The sequence below is a fragment of the Vombatus ursinus genome, unplaced genomic scaffold (assembly GCF_900497805.2).
Source record: "Vombatus ursinus unplaced genomic scaffold, bare-nosed wombat genome assembly UNPS02011767.1, whole genome shotgun sequence".
NCBI classification, from domain to species: domain Eukaryota; kingdom Metazoa; phylum Chordata; class Mammalia; order Diprotodontia; family Vombatidae; genus Vombatus; species Vombatus ursinus.
The window spans coordinates 3773152-3792127 of NW_020951545.1; the positions used below are offsets into that span (position 1 = coordinate 3773152).

Genomic DNA, 18976 nt, shown 5'->3' on the forward strand with positions numbered 1-18976 from the left:
AGGACAAATAACCAACTCTTCTCATTGAAAGATCTTTGTTATATTTTGCTTGGAGGAAACCAAATAATTTGTGAATATTGACTCTAATCATTGGTCCAATGTGACTTCAAGAATTAAGTGTGAAGTCTTTAAATTGTTCCTTTACTTGGTGTAGGTTAAGAATTTTGCACATAAATTCTATGAGAAAATTTTTTATCACTAGAGAAAGATTCTGTGAGGTAAACAAACTATTAATGTGTTTTTTAGTGTAGCCATGTAGTGTGATGTTACCCATGTGCCTCTAGTTATTAACAAGATGTTTTGTTTCAATTCTCACTTTAATTTGAAAATCATACTTAGTACTCTTTAGGACAGATATATATGAATTTAAGGCTAGGTAGAAACATAATAGGATAAAACTGTCCCCTTGAAAGATATCATGTTTTCTATAATTTTTTCTTGCTAAGATTATGTTGGTGGAGTTTTTTTAAAGAGAGAATTGTTTTCCATGTGAACGTCATTCACATTATACTTGTATTTTTGCAATGAATAAGCCATGAATGCAGAATTGAATCAAAAGTTTTGTGATAATCAACTCTCAGTAGAAAGGTTATAGTATGTTCAGGTTACTCTTGCATGAAGTTGTTTTAATAGTCTCAAAATTCTGTGACAGATTTTTTGGGCAAGTTGTTCCCATTTAAAAATTACTGATTTTAAAAAAATAATAATTCTATGAAACAAATGGTCCACAAAGCATTCCTTTCATCCTGAAGTTTTTATGATACATTATAATCATTAACCAGTCTTTTACTCTGAATCTTAAATGGCCAATTGAGATAAACAGTTCTGAGACTGTTCTTCCATTGTTGATTAAGACTAGGGTGGCAGGTGTTGTACAGAATAGTCATTTAGCCTTCTGGGCAGATTTTGCTACCTTGCCAGCTCCAGCAGCCTTCTTATCAACTGCCTTGTTGACACCAACTGCAATGTCTGCTTCATGTCATGAACAGTAAAACAACCCAGAGGAGAATAATCAGAGAAGTTCTCTATACACACGGGCTTACCTGGAATCATGTCAACAATAGCAGCATTACCACATTTCAGGAATTTAGGGCCATCTTCCAGCTTCTTACCAGAATGATGATCAATCTTCTCCTTCAGTTCAGCAAACTTGCAAGCAATGTGAGCAGTGTGACAATCCAGAACAGGTGCATAGCCAACACTGATTTGGCCTTGATGGTTTGGGGTAATGACCTGTGCAGTTAAGCCAGCTGCTTCCATAAGTGGATCATTCTTGCTATCACCAGTCACATTACCACAGTGGAAATCTTTGACAGACATGTTCTTGACATTGAAACCAATGTTATCCCCAGGCAGAGCCTCACTCAAAGCTTCATGGTACATTTCAACAGACTTTACTTCAGCTGTAACATTGATTGGGGCAAAGGTAACCACCATACTTGGATTTAGAACACCAATCTCCACTTGGCCAACAAATACAGTACCAATACCGGCAATCTTGTAGACATCTTGGAGAGGCAGACAAAGAGGCTCATAAGTTGAATGAGTCGGTGGTAGGATGCAACCCAAAACTTCAAGCAGTGTAGTTCCATTAGCATTGCCATCCCTACAAATGACTTTCAATAATTACCAAATCAATATTAAGTTGCTGTTTACATACCCAGGATTTTTATGTGCACAAATTTTGATTCTTATCCAAATTATTATTTTTATAGGGCTTTAGAGATTCTCTTTTTTAGAGATAGAAGTTATGAATATTTTGTATAAAATATATAAACATATAATTGGCTTATATTTAGAGGTTTCACTTTTTTCATCTTTTGATAATCTTTTGATGATGCCTTCTATAAGGTGGAGTAGGTAAAGAATTGTGTCTGAGAAGATGATGGCAAAAAGCTTTGCTAATAATTCCTGGGCTATTTTAAAGCATTTGAGACAATAATTATGCATCTTGCTAAGAAGTTAGAATTCTGGTAATTGTCCTTGATATAACTGAAGTTCTTCACTATGTTAACATTTTATCTAGCTTGTGTTGTCTTGTGCTGGCCTTGTGATTATATGGATGGCAAGATATTTTCCACATCCTCTTTTCACTGGTGTTCTTTCTCACTTCACATTCTATTTTTTCCTCAAGTGGGGAAGGGAAGGGAATAAATATTTATCAAGTGTATCCTATGTGCCAGGCACTGTGTGCTATACAGATATTATCTCAGTTGATCCTCACTACAATCCCCTGAATTAGGTATTATTATGATCCACATTCTACAATTGAGGAAACTGAGGCAGACAGGGGTTAAGTGACTTGTCCAGGGTTACACAGCTAGTATGAACCTGAGGCTGGATTTTATCTCAAGTCTTCCTGATATCAGGCCCAGCACTCTATCTAACCTTATACCAAGACAACTCTGTCGCTTTAGCAGACTCTTGCATAGGCAGCTTCACTAAATATGGTGTCTTTGGCCTCAACAAATGCCTCTTTCCTCCTAAGCTCCCAGTGGCATGTGACAAGTTTGAAGATGAGGATACTGTGTTAAGTAATTCCCAAGAAATGTTGCTCGTGTTTAAACTCCATTTTAGGTCAGGCCTATAATTCCCACTATACCAGCGAGAGAGACATTAGATATAGGCTATGGTTTTTTTCAGAGTAGAGTTTGTCTGCCATGTACCTTTAGAAGAGGGTGGAGGTTTTGGGGGTGAAGCAGTAATTAGTATCAACCAATGACATTGATTCAATGCTTGCCTTCCCCCAAAAAAACTTCTTTGTTATATATTTAAAATGTCTATGTAGCCTTCTTGACATGGCGAAGAAAATAAAGTGTTTGCAGCAGCTATTTGCTAGAGATCTCTTCATACCTCTCCCCATTCTCCCCCAAAATTATTTCATTTGCTTGATCTCACCTGTTGTGTAGCTTTTAAATAGTTTTAATAAAGTTTTATACATTGTGAAAGGAACAAAACTGTATCATCTAGCTACCAGATGGAAACAGATTCAGAGGCCATTAAGTAATCTCAAGTCATTGAAATAACAATTTAAATTTATGTGATTGATGATTTTATTTCTACATTCCCCAGACTTTTTTTTGCTGCCTTAAAGTAGACAATCTGGTGTTCAAGTTTTCTCCTGTACATAACAATTAGCTGTTTATATAATCTTCCATCACCTGCAGGTATTTAATTGCTATTTCAAATTGATTTTTTAGCATGGTGTTTGACACTTGACCTTAAGGGTATTCCTTGAGAGGGATATTCCTCTCCTATTTTTCTTAATGTTCCAAGGACTGTTTTCAGGTCCTTAAATGTTTGTACACGTTCTGTCATCCATTTGTTCATGATAGATGTAGTAGACACTAGCTTTAAAAAATATTACTGTTTTGGTATAATCTGTCTGCTAGTTAGATTCATATCATTAAGCTGAGTAGGAGTTTTTGTTTTTAATTCCAATCCAAGTATGTCCATCTCCTTTTCAAAATAATTTGAAATATTTTCTTTGTCATTTATTTCATTATTAGGTAAAACATCTAGATGTTGCATTAAGAGAAAATTTTCAATGACTTCAGTGTCTTCAACTTTTCCCTCTTTAGATTTTACTAGCTTTTTGATTTCATTTCTTATACCCTTCAATCCTCACCTTAGTGATGACTTTTTTTTAATTTTTTTTTTTTACTTTTAATGATTGCTCTGCATTTGTGAACAATATATTACTTGACTTGGAGTTGGTTGTACCATTGACAAAACAAAACAAAACTAATATGAAATTCTTGTTTATTTTACAATAATACAATACAATACAATACATATTCATAAATACAATAATATTCATAAACAATTAAGGTATTTATGTCATTAGTCTATTTCACGCATACCCACAGTTTATCTGTTCCAGTGGGCAATGCTATCTACACTGGAACACTTCTAGCATGTGGGTCACTGGAACTTTTCATTCATCCTAATATATGACACACAAAGGAGTGTGACTTATGTTGTTCTCCATCTCAAACTGATCATCACAATGGTTTTGAGTAAGACCAGCCTACAACCCTATGCTGCCACCTTTGTTTCTTTGGCTCTTAGTAGCAGGTATATCACATTTATTGGAGTGTTAATCCAAGTGGTGGCATCACTGGAATCCAACTAGCCAAGGTTTCAAGGTTCAGGCCAGGCCTTCATAAATAGCAAAGCAGTCTCAGGACACACAAAGTTGCTGCTGTACTTGACCCTGCTTAGCATTCTCCTATGGTACTGCTATGTCACCGCCATCTCCTATGGCATGGATGATGAATTGGGCTTTGAGGATGTTTTGATTTTTGTTACTTTTGTGATTTTTTGGGGGGTTAGGCAATGGGGTTAAGTAACTTGCCCAAGGTCACATAGCTAGTAAGTGTTATGTGTCTGAGGCTGGATTTGAACTCAGGTCCTCCTGAAACCAGAGCCAGTGCTCTATCCACTGTGTCACCTAGCTGCCCCATGATTTTTATTATTTTTGTTGTCATTATTTGGCATAAGTCTGTGATTTTAATGGTATAGAGAACTCATGGTAAAGAAAGTCTCTTTACCAATGCAGATGGGTTTCTACTCTGAAACTTAGTCTTAAAGAGTTCCCCAAAGCACCAAGAGGTTAATTGACTTGCTCAGGGTCACACAGCCCACATATATCAGAGGCATGACTTGAATCCAAGTCTGCCTGACTCTAAGATTGTGTCTCTATTAATTTGTCACATTATCTCTTTTTTTTAAATTAATAAAAGGTCTAAATAATGTTAAAGTTCAATACAAAATATGTCATAAACAAATGTCCATTAGCATAGCCAGTATTAATATATTTTTAAATGAATGTCAATAGCATGATGTTATATGTACTCTGATATAGCTCTTTCATTTCCCTTATGCCTCTGTGAACCATGGAATGACTCATCTCCAACTGGGTCAGTACAGCAACTTCTTTAATTACTGAACATATACCACCTCTCTCCCCAGTCCCCTCTCAATGATATTCATAAATGCAGGTGTGGAAAAATAATTAAGGGAATAATGTTTGCATTCTCTTCTTAATGACTGCATTACTTCATTCACATTTCAAACTGTACAGCTTTATTCTCCATGGAACCATCAACAGGAGAGCTTCACAGATGCTAAAAACACATACACTCTATAAATTAATCTTTGCCATGTGAAGGAATTGGAGTACAAGAAGGGAATTCATGTAATTCAACTTAATGAAGTCTATCTAGTGATGTGGCTTTATATCCAGTTTAATTTAAATTTGCAAATCCAAACTCTGGCTACTGGGGTTTGCATGAAACCTATCTCTTTTGATAATAACTAATGATTGCTAACATTTATATAGAGTCTACTATGTGCCAAACACTGTGCTAAGCGCTTTATAAATATATCTTATTTGATCCTCAGAAGGTAGGTATCATTATCATTCTGATTCTACTGATGAAGAAGAACCCAAGAACCCAAGAAGGTAGGTATCATTATCATTCTGATTCTACTGATGAAGAAGCTGAGGCAAACAGAGGTTAAGTGACTTGTCCAGGGTCACACAGATAGTAAATCTCTGAAGTCAGATTTGAACTCCAGACTTTATGACTCCAGGCCAGGTGCTCTACCTAGCTGAAGCCACCTTGCTGATAAATCTAGATGGATACAGCATGGGGGTAGTGGATAGAGAACTAACCAAAAACTTGAGTTCACTTCTTACCTTTGACACATTGGCTGAGTGACCTTGGGCAAATCATTTAATTTCTTAGTGTCTTGGGTAATTCTACGACTGTGCTACAGAAGAATGATTTGATATTCATTAGCAACAGAAATTTCCTCACTGGGAGTTTTCTACAGAGGTAAAGTCCAAAGTGGGGTGGTGGCAAACGGATATTTTCAGAAATGGAGCCACTATATTAAGTTAATAGGACTCAATATATTTATTGAGCCTATCCTGTCCCTCTACTCTACCCCTAAAGAGTATAAGGATGTTACAATAAAACCTATCCTTATACTGCCACCACTTATGAATGCAACTCTGAATATGTGAACTTTCTACAAATACTATTTGCATGATAATTTTAAGCCTATAATCCTTTCTTAGCTGTGTGACTACATAGGTGAGTTGATATTTCCAGAATAGATACCTAGAGCATGAAGGTAACAAAGCCTCTTTGGGAATGGAGGACTCACTGGCTAAGTGGAAGTTCACCAGAAGGTGGTGCTATACCATTGCTTTTACGGCTGACAATGGGAGGATTGTGACTAGGACAGATGTGGAAACAATCCTGGATTTATGAAAGTTAATTAACACAGTTCATGTACCATCATGTACCACCAGACTTCAGACCAAAGAAGATAGGCTGGACCAGGGTCCAGTTTGTTGGCACATCCAGCAGATGGAGCAAGATTTTGTATAAGAGTTTAACATGGATCTTGGATATCATAAGAACTAAAATGGGAGAGATCACTGAGCCATCAAACTCATAGTACATAGCTATGATCTGAGATGTTAGTGAGACTTCCAAGGCAAAGTGGGGGGTGAATATGATGTCCCAGTCTGGAAAAAACAAAAAGGCCAGTGGATGGAGCAAGTTGCATTAGTAGAGATCTTTTGTTCGAAGTAGTTAGGGCTATCAGAAATTGGACCATAAAAGGCCCTGAGAATAAGAGTTCAGAGTTATAAATTACACATAAGCATGCAGTTCTATCCTTCTATTGGTTGTACATATAAACTGTCATGGATTATGACTACAACTACGCATATATATATATAATTCAACAAATAATATCTGATGAATCAATCTTAGATTATAGTAATCTCGAGTGAGTTAACATATCTTCTGGTCAAATAAAGGTAGAATCTCAGAGGTCCAGCTCTTCCTTGTAGGGTAATTCTAGGGGGTAAAGTAGACCAATAATGGCATTAGAGGAATCTTTGGGATCTGATTTCGAAAAGGTAGAGTGAGATGTTCATTAGACATAGTGTACCTTTTGAATCTAGTTCCTCCCCCAAAAGAAGGTTCACCAAGTAGGCAGTGTGAATTTACTCTGGACCTGCAACAACATCAGTATGCCTTCTTATACATGCCAGTTAGTTTTATTTTATTTCATGGTAACACATCCTAGTCAATTATCTTGAAATGATATTCCATGAGTCAAAAGGAAGATTGGGTAAGAGAGTATGAATAGATTAATGCAAATCTATCACTATTCCTTAATCCATTCCTTTAATCAATAATTATTCTTTGAGCACTTACCATAAATGAGGCAATGTGAGTTTGAAAGATGAAAAGAATGTAGTCCTTTATGTCAACGAGCTTATAACCTAAGGTAGGGCAAGTAGGAGATAACAAATAACATACATTTAGTCACTTACCTAACATTTTTGAGCACCTATAATATGCACTTCTGGCAATACAAAGGTGAAGAAAACATTCTTTGACTTCATGTAGCTTTGTGGTCTACTTAAGATGCAGAGTGTATATAAAGAATTAGCATAATAGGCTAAATGTGAAAAGTTCTTTAAGACATGCAAATGTAGATTTTAAAGAAAAGAGATATTGTTTTTGGTCTGGGAGTTGACTGGAGGTGTCATGATAGAGGCAGCATTTGAACTAGTACTTAAAGAATTGATAAAATTGGGATATGGAGAAAATGGCTATTCCAGACATAAAGAATGCAAAAGTATGGAAGAGAGAAAGTGCAGAGAATATCTGAGAAACTGGTAAGTGGTATAATTTGGTTGGATCATAAGGCATGGGTTTTATTTGGCAGCCAAATAATTATGATTCTAAGCACAATGTGACCAGGGCTTAAAAGAAGCATGAACACTATATTTTGAGATTTCAGAAGAAGAAGAGATATTCATTTGGAGGATCAGGGAAATCTTTTTGGAAGTAACATTTGAACTGGGCTCTTAAGGGTAGTTAAGTTTGAGACATTTGGGTAGGTCATTCAGGATGAGCAAAGTTGGGGAGGTGAGGAAATAAGGAACATGTTCCATTCCTGAAAAAACAATGCAAAAACACATCTTCTGCTGCTGGTGGGATAGTGATATTATCTTTGCCCTTGACAAACATCACCTCCGCAGTCAGAGAGCAAGTACCATCAAAAAAATTATTGTAATTGATTACTTAGCTGAGAAGCTAAGAATCAAATGGGACCACAAAATGAGCTACCTTTTTACCTCCTAACGTAAGTTCTCTGGTAACGCATGTGAGACACACAACTGGAGCAGACTGGGGAAGCCTGTGGAAAGCCTTTACCATGCTGTTTCTAAACCATAGCTAAATAGAGGACTTCATTCTTCAGAACTGACTGCCAATCCAGCATATAAACACTGAAATTAACTAAGCAACTAAGAAGTTATTTAAAAATAATCTTGAAGAGTTCAGTGTTTATTCTCTGAGCAGGTTTTTTGAATTAGAAATTAACATTTCAGAGAAAACAAACAGCGGGTTGTGGTGAACCAAGGCTAAAAAAAACTTGCATTAGCACATGGTCCTGCAGATTCCTTTCTCAGGAAAGGGATTCCAGATTCCACAGAATTTCAGTGGAAAAATAAAAACAGAGTTTACATCTCTTCCCAAGCACAATGAAGGTCTTGTAGACTAACATTCTGCTGCCTTATTTACCTAAAAGAAGTGAAACATTTTTCTAGTTAACCTGCCTCACCATTATGATTGTTTTCTCATCTTTCTGCCTTACTTCTATAACGCGATATTTACTGATCATTGGAAATCATTTACATTTTTTACTTGCACAGTTTCTGAAAATGTTTACTCAAAACAGAGGTAGCTTAAAAATAAGAAAAAAACTTATTTTTGATGCAGCAAATTATTATTTAGCATGTAGTATTCCAAAGCAATCGTTTTAAACACATTTCCACTCCCCAAATCTCTTATTTGCATGTTTTATCTACTGAATCAAAGAGAACTGCTTTTAGACTCCCATAAAAATTGAAAAAACAGTCAAGTGTTAATTTTCTGGCAAATACTCAAACATGATAACTTGAATATGAAGTGGTGTGACACCATGCAGTTTCATTTCATAAGCAATCCTAGATACTAAACAATGAAACAACTGTAGGGAGGTAAACAATGTACTATGAACTAATAAGAAGCAAATTCAGAGACATTTTAAGAATTAATTATATGTTTTAGAATTATGGAGAATTCATAGAAATTAAGATTGACTTGTAGAAATGAAGCCTTTCAAGGGCTCTGATCCATGTGATTCCATGAGAGCAAAGCAAATATGAAGGTCAATAGAGCTTCTTGCTCTGCAAAATCTGGAGGGAGCCCCTGTGACTTACATGGAGTCAAGAATTCCTGAACAAACTCCAATCTTGGAAAATTTGGAGACTCCCTTTCAATTGTTGCTCCCATCTTCACTAATCCCAGAGACGCTGGGATAATTGTGTTTCCATAGAGAGGGCCATGAATGAAAAAAACATTGGGAAAGACCACAGTCCTTCCTGGATCTAAGCATTAGGCCAAGCAGAAATCCCTGCTGATATCCTCTGGGTCATTCATAATCTACAAATGGTAAGAAATAACTGGACAAGATAACTTTTGCCCAAGGTAACTGCCATAAAAAATCCTAAAATTATATCATTTTCACACTAAAATAATTAACTGGATTCTCTTGAATTAGGAATTAGCTGTTGAAGAATAGATAGAGAGAACTGGCAAGTTGCTGGAGAGAATAGTAGTCAAGTAGTCAAGTCAATAGTAGTCAATAGTAGTCAAGAATAGTAGTCAAATAAATATTTCTCTTATTGCTCTGGATCTTTTCTGTTATGATAATTCACCAATGCAGGGGTCAGCAAAGGCTTCATATGTATTAGTAAGTAGCTGGAGGTAAGGTGATAAAGGTTGCATTTAAGAATATTGTCCAAATATAATATATCAGCAAGGTATTTGGCATTCTTTCCTGATTTTTTTATATCCCACCAGCAGCAAAGCATATATTTTTGCATTGTTTGGCAAAATGGAAACATGTGAGTTGGGTAATGGTTATTAGGTAGAATCATAGTTGAATAGATAACTACCCCAAAAGATAGTCGAAGAATGGATTTATTTCAACCTCAAGAGAATTTTCCAGTGATGTTGTTTACTGGGCTCTATCTTTGGCCCTTGTCCTATTTGCCATTTTTATCAATGACTTGGAAGAACAGCATATGTGTTAAATTTGTGAATAAGATCATTTTGAGAAAGACAGTTAATATGATGGATAACAGAATCAAGATTCAAAATTATTTCATCAAGCAAGAATGATGAGCTGCCATCCAGATAAAATTTTGTAGGGAGAAATGTAAACTTCTGCATTCATATTTAAAAAAATAAATGGGCTAAGTCTGGAATTGGAGATATCAAGATTGACAATAACTCATCTTTTAAAAAAGACACCTAGGTTATTTAGTTGACTTAAAATGCCAAAGGAGCTGAACATATGATGAAACTGCTTAAAAAGTGAATCAAACCTTAGATGACATTAAGAAAAACTTACTGTCCAGAGGAAAAGTATGGGAATCTTCTTTTTTTTAATTACTGAAGTCATATCTTTAATGTTGTATGAAAGCGTTAGTTATAGATATAGTCATTATTTAGAATGTTTCATTTTATATTTTTATTTAAATTTATGGGATAAAACAAGCATTTCCATAACATAGTATAATAAAACATGATTGCACATGAAACTGAAAATCTATTATGCACTATTAGCTATTCCATTTGGATATATGATAAATTTCTCCATATAAAATCTATATATAATAAATTTCCTTTTTTTCCTTTTTTTGCCTTCCCCTTCATCCCCACCCCGGACATGGCTACCATTAGATACAAATAGATACTTATATGTAAAATTATTCCATACACACTTCTATTTATCAGTTCTTTCTCTGGATGCAGATAGCATCTTTCTTCGTATGTCCTTTATAGTTAATTTGAGTATTTATAATAAAGAAAAAACATATTCACTCAAAGTCATTCTTAAAACAATATTACTGTTACTGTATACAATGTTCTCTTGGTTGTGCACATTTTGCTCTTCATTATTTCATGCAAATCTTTCCATATTTTCCTAAGATCATTGAGGTCATCATTTCTCGTAGCACATTAGTACTTCATCACAACCATATACCACAACTTATTCAGCCATTCCCCAATTGATGGGCATCCCTGCAATTTCTAGTTCTTTGCCACCACAAAGAGAATTGCTATAAACATTTTAGGACATATAGGTTCTTTTCCTATTCCTCTGATCATCCTTGTATTTTACACTAGTCAGCCCCAGTTTGGAGCATTGTTCTCAATTCTGGGTATTCCATTTCAAGAGGGCCTTTAATAAACTAGTTGGAGTCTAGAGGGCTAGGCAGTAGCCATAATGTGAACTCAGGATTCAGTAGGAAGCAGGGTGGGGAACAAGGTATCAGTCTTCATATATTTGAAGAGCTGCCATATGGACTAGGAAGTAAATTTATTCTATGGTGCTCTTGAAGGAAGAATTCTAATTAATATTTGTAAGTTAAAGGGATTTTACTCCAATGTAAGGAAGAGGTTTCGTTAGTAGAGTCTGGCAATAGGATGGATTGACTCTCAAAGCATAGCAGTCCTTGTCACTGAAAGTGTTCAAGAAGAAACTAAATGATCTTTTTGGAAAAGAATTTTGCACTGGGTGGGAGGTTGGGCTAGATGCTGTCTAAGGTCCCTTCCAACTTTAAGATTGGAAGCAATGTCTCAACCCACTATAAAGCTTTGTTTCTGATGAGCTGGTTTAGATGTCCCAGCAGGAAGAATAGCTGTATAATTAACAGGTGACAGCTCAATTGCTGATGGAATAATTAAACCACTAGCCAGGCCAAGTGCATCTGTGACTAAACATAGAACCAATTACTGATGACTGTGTACATTTCGTGTCATCTACATTGTGGGCAAAGTTGCTCTCTTTTTCTTCTGCAGTCAGGCAAGAGTTAATTGGTATTTCATTTTTTTTTTTTTTGCTCTTGCCATTGAAATTTACTGCACTGATCTGAAGCTTGGGATAGAGGGAATGGTAGGAAAGGCAAGAGAAAAATAGACCAGCTGCCTCTGTGCTCACAGGCACAGAGAAAAAGCAGGCCAGACCAGCAGAGAGCAAGGGTAAGAGGTGAACCTGGGGACAAAGAACAGATGGAACATGATGAGGGTGCACAGACGCAGATTTGGGAGAGACACAGATGGGCAGAAGAGAATGAGAAGAAATAGTGAGAAGATAGAGGAAAGGAAGAAAAAATGAAGGAAGGGGGAAAATCAGAGAAAATTAGAGGAAGGCAATGAAAAATCAGAAGAAAAAAAGCAAAGCTAAGAGGAACACAATTTAAGACTATCATAATGAACTTTCCACATAATCTCTTATTTCTCTGAATGGAAAGCAGAGTCAGAAGGAGAATTTTGTTCATGGAACTACTCTCCTTAATTTCACAGCATGAATGACTATGCCAAATAGATTGGGTCTTAGGTCTGTACTTCCCTGATGTTGCAATCCTATCTCTCTCTCTCTTTTCACTTTCTTAGATTAAAAAAAGAGAAATTCCTAAATCAGGTAAAGTCTTTTTACACAAGGTATAAATCTCAATGATGGAATGACATTTTATTTTCATTTATTCTCAAGTTCAGTTTGGCCCTGTAGCACATATATGCATATATACAGTACATACACATGCATAAACATCTATATATGTACACACACACATAAACATTGTACACAGAGATTGTGTTTCTTTAATTCTCTTCTGTTCAGTACACAGCAAAACCCAAGTGAATCCTTACCTCTCCAAAAAAATCCACAAACAAGAAAAATCTAAATCCTGCCACTACCAATGAATATTAATTATAGCGCTAAGAAAAAGATTAACAATTAGTACTTGTGGTACAAATCTGACTAGAGAAGGAACAAGACACACCATCTCTTGACTTTAGGCATTTTCACTAGTTGTCCATTCACGGAATGCTCTCTCTCCTCAACTTGCTTCCTAGCTTTCCTGGTTTCTTCAAATCCCAGCTAAAATCTCACCTTCTATAGGAAGCTTTTCTTTTCTTTTTTAATTTATTTTTTTGTTTTGTTATTAGCTTATTTATTTTTCATTTTCAACATTCATTTCTACAAGATTTTGAGTTCCAAATTTTTTTCCCATCTTGTCCCTCCTCTCACCCCAAGATGCGTGCATTCTGAATACCCCTTCCCCTAATCTGCCCTCCCTTCTATCACCCTCCACTTCTCTTATTCTTTTCTCCTCCTATTTTCCTGTAGGGCAGGATAGATTTCTATACCCCATTGCCTGTATATTATAGGAAGTTTTTCTTGATTCCTCTAGTGCCTTCTCTTTGTCAACTATTTCCAATTTATCCTGTATTTAATTTGTTTGGCCATAATTGTTAGCATTGTTTCCCTCATTAGATTGTAAGCACTTGAGGGCAGGATCTTTCTTCATATTCCCAGTGCTTTGCAGAGTGCCTGGCACATAGCAGGCACTTTAAAATTGTTTATTGACTATCATCATTCAGTTCTCTTGTTTATATTGGTTTCCAATTCTTTTCTGATGTAGTAGACATTAACCAGTCTTCCTTTTGGTCACCTAGGCATGATGTTGGGGGTTCATTTCCCTGATCACAAGCTCTAGGGAAGAGAAGCTGAAATAGTGGAAGACAAACAGAAAGTATAGCTGCTGCCTTTGGCAGAAAGTGCAGAATAAATCTGATGGGATATTAAACATTAGCCAAAAGAGTCCCTTTCCCCACAGTTCTATCCACTGTGCTGCAGCTAGATGGCTCAATGGATAAAGCATTGGGACTGGAGTCAAGAAAACCTGAGTTCAGATCTGCCCTCAGTTAACCTCTGTCTCAGTTTCCTCAACTATAAGTGGGGATAGTAATAGCACCCACCTCACAGGGCTGTTGTGAGGATTAAATGAGATAATGTTTCAAAACTTTTAGCACAGTGCCTGGCACATAGTAAGCACTATATAAATATTGTTATTATTATTATTTCCTAAGCACTGAGATTTCACTGTTGTTTTTCTTGTCTTCAGAATTCATTAATGGCATTTGGTACAGCAACTTATCTTAAGCCCCTTTGTTCTTTTTTAATCCTCATATTTCATAGATGTCAGATTTCTTGACACACGGACCTATGATAAAGACTCATCAAAGTCCCTCTCGGGCTGTATTTATAAGCACTGAGCTGCTGCTGTCATCCGCTCCCCTGTAAATGATGGCTCTTCGGTATTTGGCTTCATCCTTCCTCATTAGTCACTGTTTCTCTATCATTTATTTCTGGCTGAAGCTCCACTACTTCCTGTTTTCTTTACTTTTCATGAGAGCAAATAGTCTCATCAGCATTTCAATATTAGCAAAAATGCTCAAAGATTTACAACAGTACTAAGAATTACAGGTTTTATTTAGAGTGATATTTAATTTGAAATCCTCCTCTGTTTCACAAATGCCACTGACAAATTTCATATGTACAAAAGAAGATGGATAAAGACAGTTCTATTTTTTTCCCTTAAGTTTGGGATGTACTACCCCCCTTTCTTTTAAGAATTTTCTCCTGCAGTGGTAGAAATCATTTTTGGCAAATTACAGCTGAGGTGCTCAGGCAGTCAGTTTGGGACTAAACTTGAACCTTTAGGAGTTGAAATTCATTTACTTCTGGCAAAATGTGACTTCCTGCTTCTAAGAATAAAGGCTTGAAAAGACTTATTAAAGGGAGGCTCCAAAAGGGCTTCTTAAACATCAAACAGGTCTTACAAAACAACATTCTGATGAGTTAAGTGCACATGAATTAGAAACACATGTATTAAATTTTCCTTAAAATACACACGGGCTTAAAAATTAAGGGGGAAAAAAGATACTTGGCAAAATTCTATTTTAGGTCCGGCCAAATCCAAACCATTTGAAAAGTCAGTATAAGACATGGGACAAAAGGCTGATTAAAAATACTTAAACACTTTTGGACATCATTGAGTAGGTTTTAATTTTTTTTAATGATTTAAGTTCATGTGAGTAAGAAATACTGGATATGGTTTAAATTTTTCCTAAAATGAAAGGAAAAAACCCTGGGAGCAAAATGTTTTTAGATTTCCTGTCTCACTGCCCTCCTCCTTTCCCTCCAACCCCCATGACTCTGAATGTTGAGGAAATGGTTTAAGTGTCTTGACTACTTTCAATCAAGGACAGGAAAGCCTGGAGAGAACACAAGACTAGGATCATGGGAGTGGTCTGATTACCTGGCTCCTTGGCTCCCATCCTAGCCAGCAAATCAATCACCTAACTCTTGCACTTCCTCTACAACAGAGGAATTATGGCATTTGTCCCCCCAGACCCTTTATAGACCTAGTGAGAGGGAGCTGGATAGCATTTGTCGGCTCAAGCATAGAACGTATGATTCCATAGTAATGACAAATGTTTCTATAGTGTTTTATGGTTTACAATGTGCTGTATGTACCTTTCATAATTTGATTCTCATAACTAAACTGTGATGTAAACAATATGGGTACTATTATCCTCATCCTAAAGACGGGGAAACTGGGGCTCAAAGAAGTTAATGACTGACCCATGGTTCCACATCTAGTCAGTATCTGGGGCCAGATTCAAATCCTTTTTCTTCTTTATTCTGGTGGGTACAGTGTTCCACTTGATAAACCACATTGCCTCTGTGAAGGGTTCCATCTCTGAAGCGTGGTGTCTGTGCTCATCATAATGTCAACAGTCTTCTTTCAAGTGCAGGAACAACATGTTATGGGCCATTTCTTAAGGATTCCAACATTCAGCAGAATCTGCTACATAGTAGGCACTTAATAAATGCTCGTTGCTTTGGCTGGCTTGACTGGCTCTGACCACAGCAGGAGGTAGCCTGTTAGTGGGGAAGCACACAAATTCTAAAGCCAGAGGATTATACCTATGATGCTCACTACCCGTGGGAATTTGGGCAAGTCCTTTAAACTCCCTGTATTATAGTTTTCCTCATCTGCAAAATAAGAAAGCTAGATTGGATGACCTCTGAGGTCCCTTCCACCTCTGGGTCTGTGCTCCATGAGACTTGCAGCAGACTGAAAAATCTAGTCAAAGACATTTTTACCCAGGATGGAAGGACTGGTATTTGTGTTTTCTGTTTTTTGTTTTTTGTTTTTTGTTGTTGGCCATATGACTTTGCCAGCCAAATTAACCATGTGGAATCTGACCCAAAACATTTTTCAGATTGACAGACTTCAGATATGATTGTATGAAAGAAGTACATAAGTAAATTCTGGTAACCATCTTAGGAAACATGCCTGCCTAGAATGAGCGGAGGCTTGTAAGAATCAGGATAATAAAAAAGGGCTTCGTTTTCTTTTTTAAAAGTTATGTTTAGAGCTATGAGAATAAGGGAGGGATGGACCCATATCTTGGAGCAGATGGTATAACGTTAACAGACGACAGGAAGCGAGTAGAACCACTCAACTGCTATTTTGTTTTATCTATCTAGGAAAATAGTCTTCAGGCTAGAGAGGATAGAACAAACACAGATTAGAGAATTAAAACTGAAGGTGAATGAGAGTCATCCTAGCCAAATAGCTTCTGGTGGTGCTAAATGAGTTCAAATCTCTAGGCCCAGACAAGTTATATTCCTAGGCACTAGGAGAAGATAGAAGAAGCACTGTTGTAATCTTTGAAAATATAGGATGGATGAACAAGTTTCCCAGCTCTCTTCAGGGCTCAGTTTAATTGCTGCTTCATTCAAGAGGCTTTTTGTTGATACCTACTGGTTTACTGGTAAAGTTTAACAACCAGCTCCCCACCCCCAAACATATAAGGATGACACCCTTTTAAGTTTAATCTGCATTATTAACATTTTCTCCATCACTATATTAAGTCTAGACCATCAACAAAACAATAAATCAAGCCCTGATTTGGAGCATTTGACAATTTCTGAGGTATAAATGTTTACATTGAAAATTTAACAATTGGCTCTTGAGAGTTCATATAAGCAGGCTCCAGAACTCTCCCAGGGATACCCCAGTTTTTCCTAGTCCTCCCCAAATCAGTGTAGTCATTCTATATATAAACACACAATCCACATATGTGTATACACACACATATGTGTATGTACATGCATATATACAGACATGTATATAGGTGTGCATGTATTTATGTGTATATATACATATATTTGTATATATAATTTGTTGTTGTTTGGTTATTCAGTCATGCTGACTCTTCATGACCCCATTAACCATAGCATGCCAATGCTATTCATGAGGTTTTCTTGGCAAATATACTGGAGTGTTTGCTATTTCCTTCTTCAGTGGATTAAGGCAAATAGAGGTTAAATGACTTGCCCAGGGTCACATAGCTAGTAAGTGTTTGAGGCCAGATTTGAATTCAGACCTTCCCTAACTCCAGGCATTGTGCTCTGTCAGTGGAAATACTGAATCACCTAGCTGCTTCCAAAGCAAACAGAGGTTACATACACACACATCTCTATGTATGTGCATATTATATGTGTGCAATACATATATACCCATATAAAATGTATTATATGCATATATGTATAGATGTATATAGATACACATACATACATGTACACAAACTCAGATAGACATACATACACTCATATATGCAACATTGACTTTGAATGTTTTTCTGCAAACTCCACGAAGTCAGGACTGTCACACTTGTGTTTGTATTTGAATTCCCAGCTGCTGGCACAGAATGGGTATTTAAAAACAACTTGACTGACTGAGGCAAACAGGGTTAAGTGACTTGCCCAGGGTCACACAGAATCAGAGGCAAGATTTGAACCCAGTAAACTAGTAAGTTTAATTAGACAAGTTAGACAAGTTTGACCGACTGTCAAAATGAGGAAAATGATAAACACGGAAACCTACATACCAAGTGAACTTTAATTAAATCCCTGACAGAATTCAAAAATAGATTTTTGAACTACAACTGCTACTAGTTAAAAAAAAAAGGAAGTGGCGATTGTGTGCGTGTGTGTGTATGTGTGTGTATGTGTGTGTGCTTTCGTAAACCTTAAGTTCAGCGAAAACAAATTGTACCAAACAAATATCTTGTAAATGATTTTTTTATAGCGTTACTGAGCCAGTTCATAAGGACATGCCCTAGATGTATTATATTTAAAGCAATTTGACACATACTTATTTACTATCACTATATGTGGGGCACTTGTATGATGACACAATTTAAAATGCACGGTATCTGTCTTTAAAGGTAATACTCTCTAGAAAGGGGAGCAAACAAGTTTAATAGAAATTAGAATTTGACATCAAATGCTGAGTGTATAAGAATTCTAAGTTCAAAGTGCATCAGAGAGGTTAAGTACACAAGGAGGAGATGCTGGGACATCTGAGCGAGGCCTTGAAAAAGAAGATTACAGAATCACAGAGTTGGAAAATTCAAAGGCCATTTAGCACAGTCCAAGGCTGAAGAAGCCCTCCCTGGAGAGTGCAAGGCTTACACTTGGGTTTATAAATATCAAAAGGAATAGCAAGTTGTACATACTAGATTTGCAGTTTCATGTATAATCATCTTTTTTTTTCTATTTTAAGTTATGGAAATGCTTGTTTTGTTTCTTAAATTCAGAATAAAATAAACAAAATTTAAAAATGTAAAAGAATTTTAGTTAGACAAGTTGACCTAAAATAGATCTGGGGATCTTTGGATCCCAAATGGTGGAATACGAGCTCATTATGAGTCAACGTTGTGACATAGCAGCCCCAAAATGCAAAAGCTAAGACAATAGCACTTGCCAAGTGGTCATATAGATAATTGTTGTTCTTCAGTCATTTCAGTTGTGTCTGACTCTTCATGACCCCATTTGGGGTTTTCTTGGCAAAGATACTGGAGTGCTTTGCCATTTCCTTCTCCAGCTCATTTTACAGACTAGGAAACTGAGGCAAATAGAGTTAAGTAACTTGCCCAGGGTCACACAGAATTAGAGACAAGAT

At 36.4% G+C, this 18976-nt stretch overlaps 1 pseudogene; it reads right to left on the bottom strand.

Moving 5' to 3' along the window:
* Positions 1-864: 864 nt before the first annotated feature.
* Positions 865-15275, bottom strand: LOC114039299 (annotated as a pseudogene).
* Between the last annotated feature and the right edge of the window lie 3701 nt (positions 15276-18976).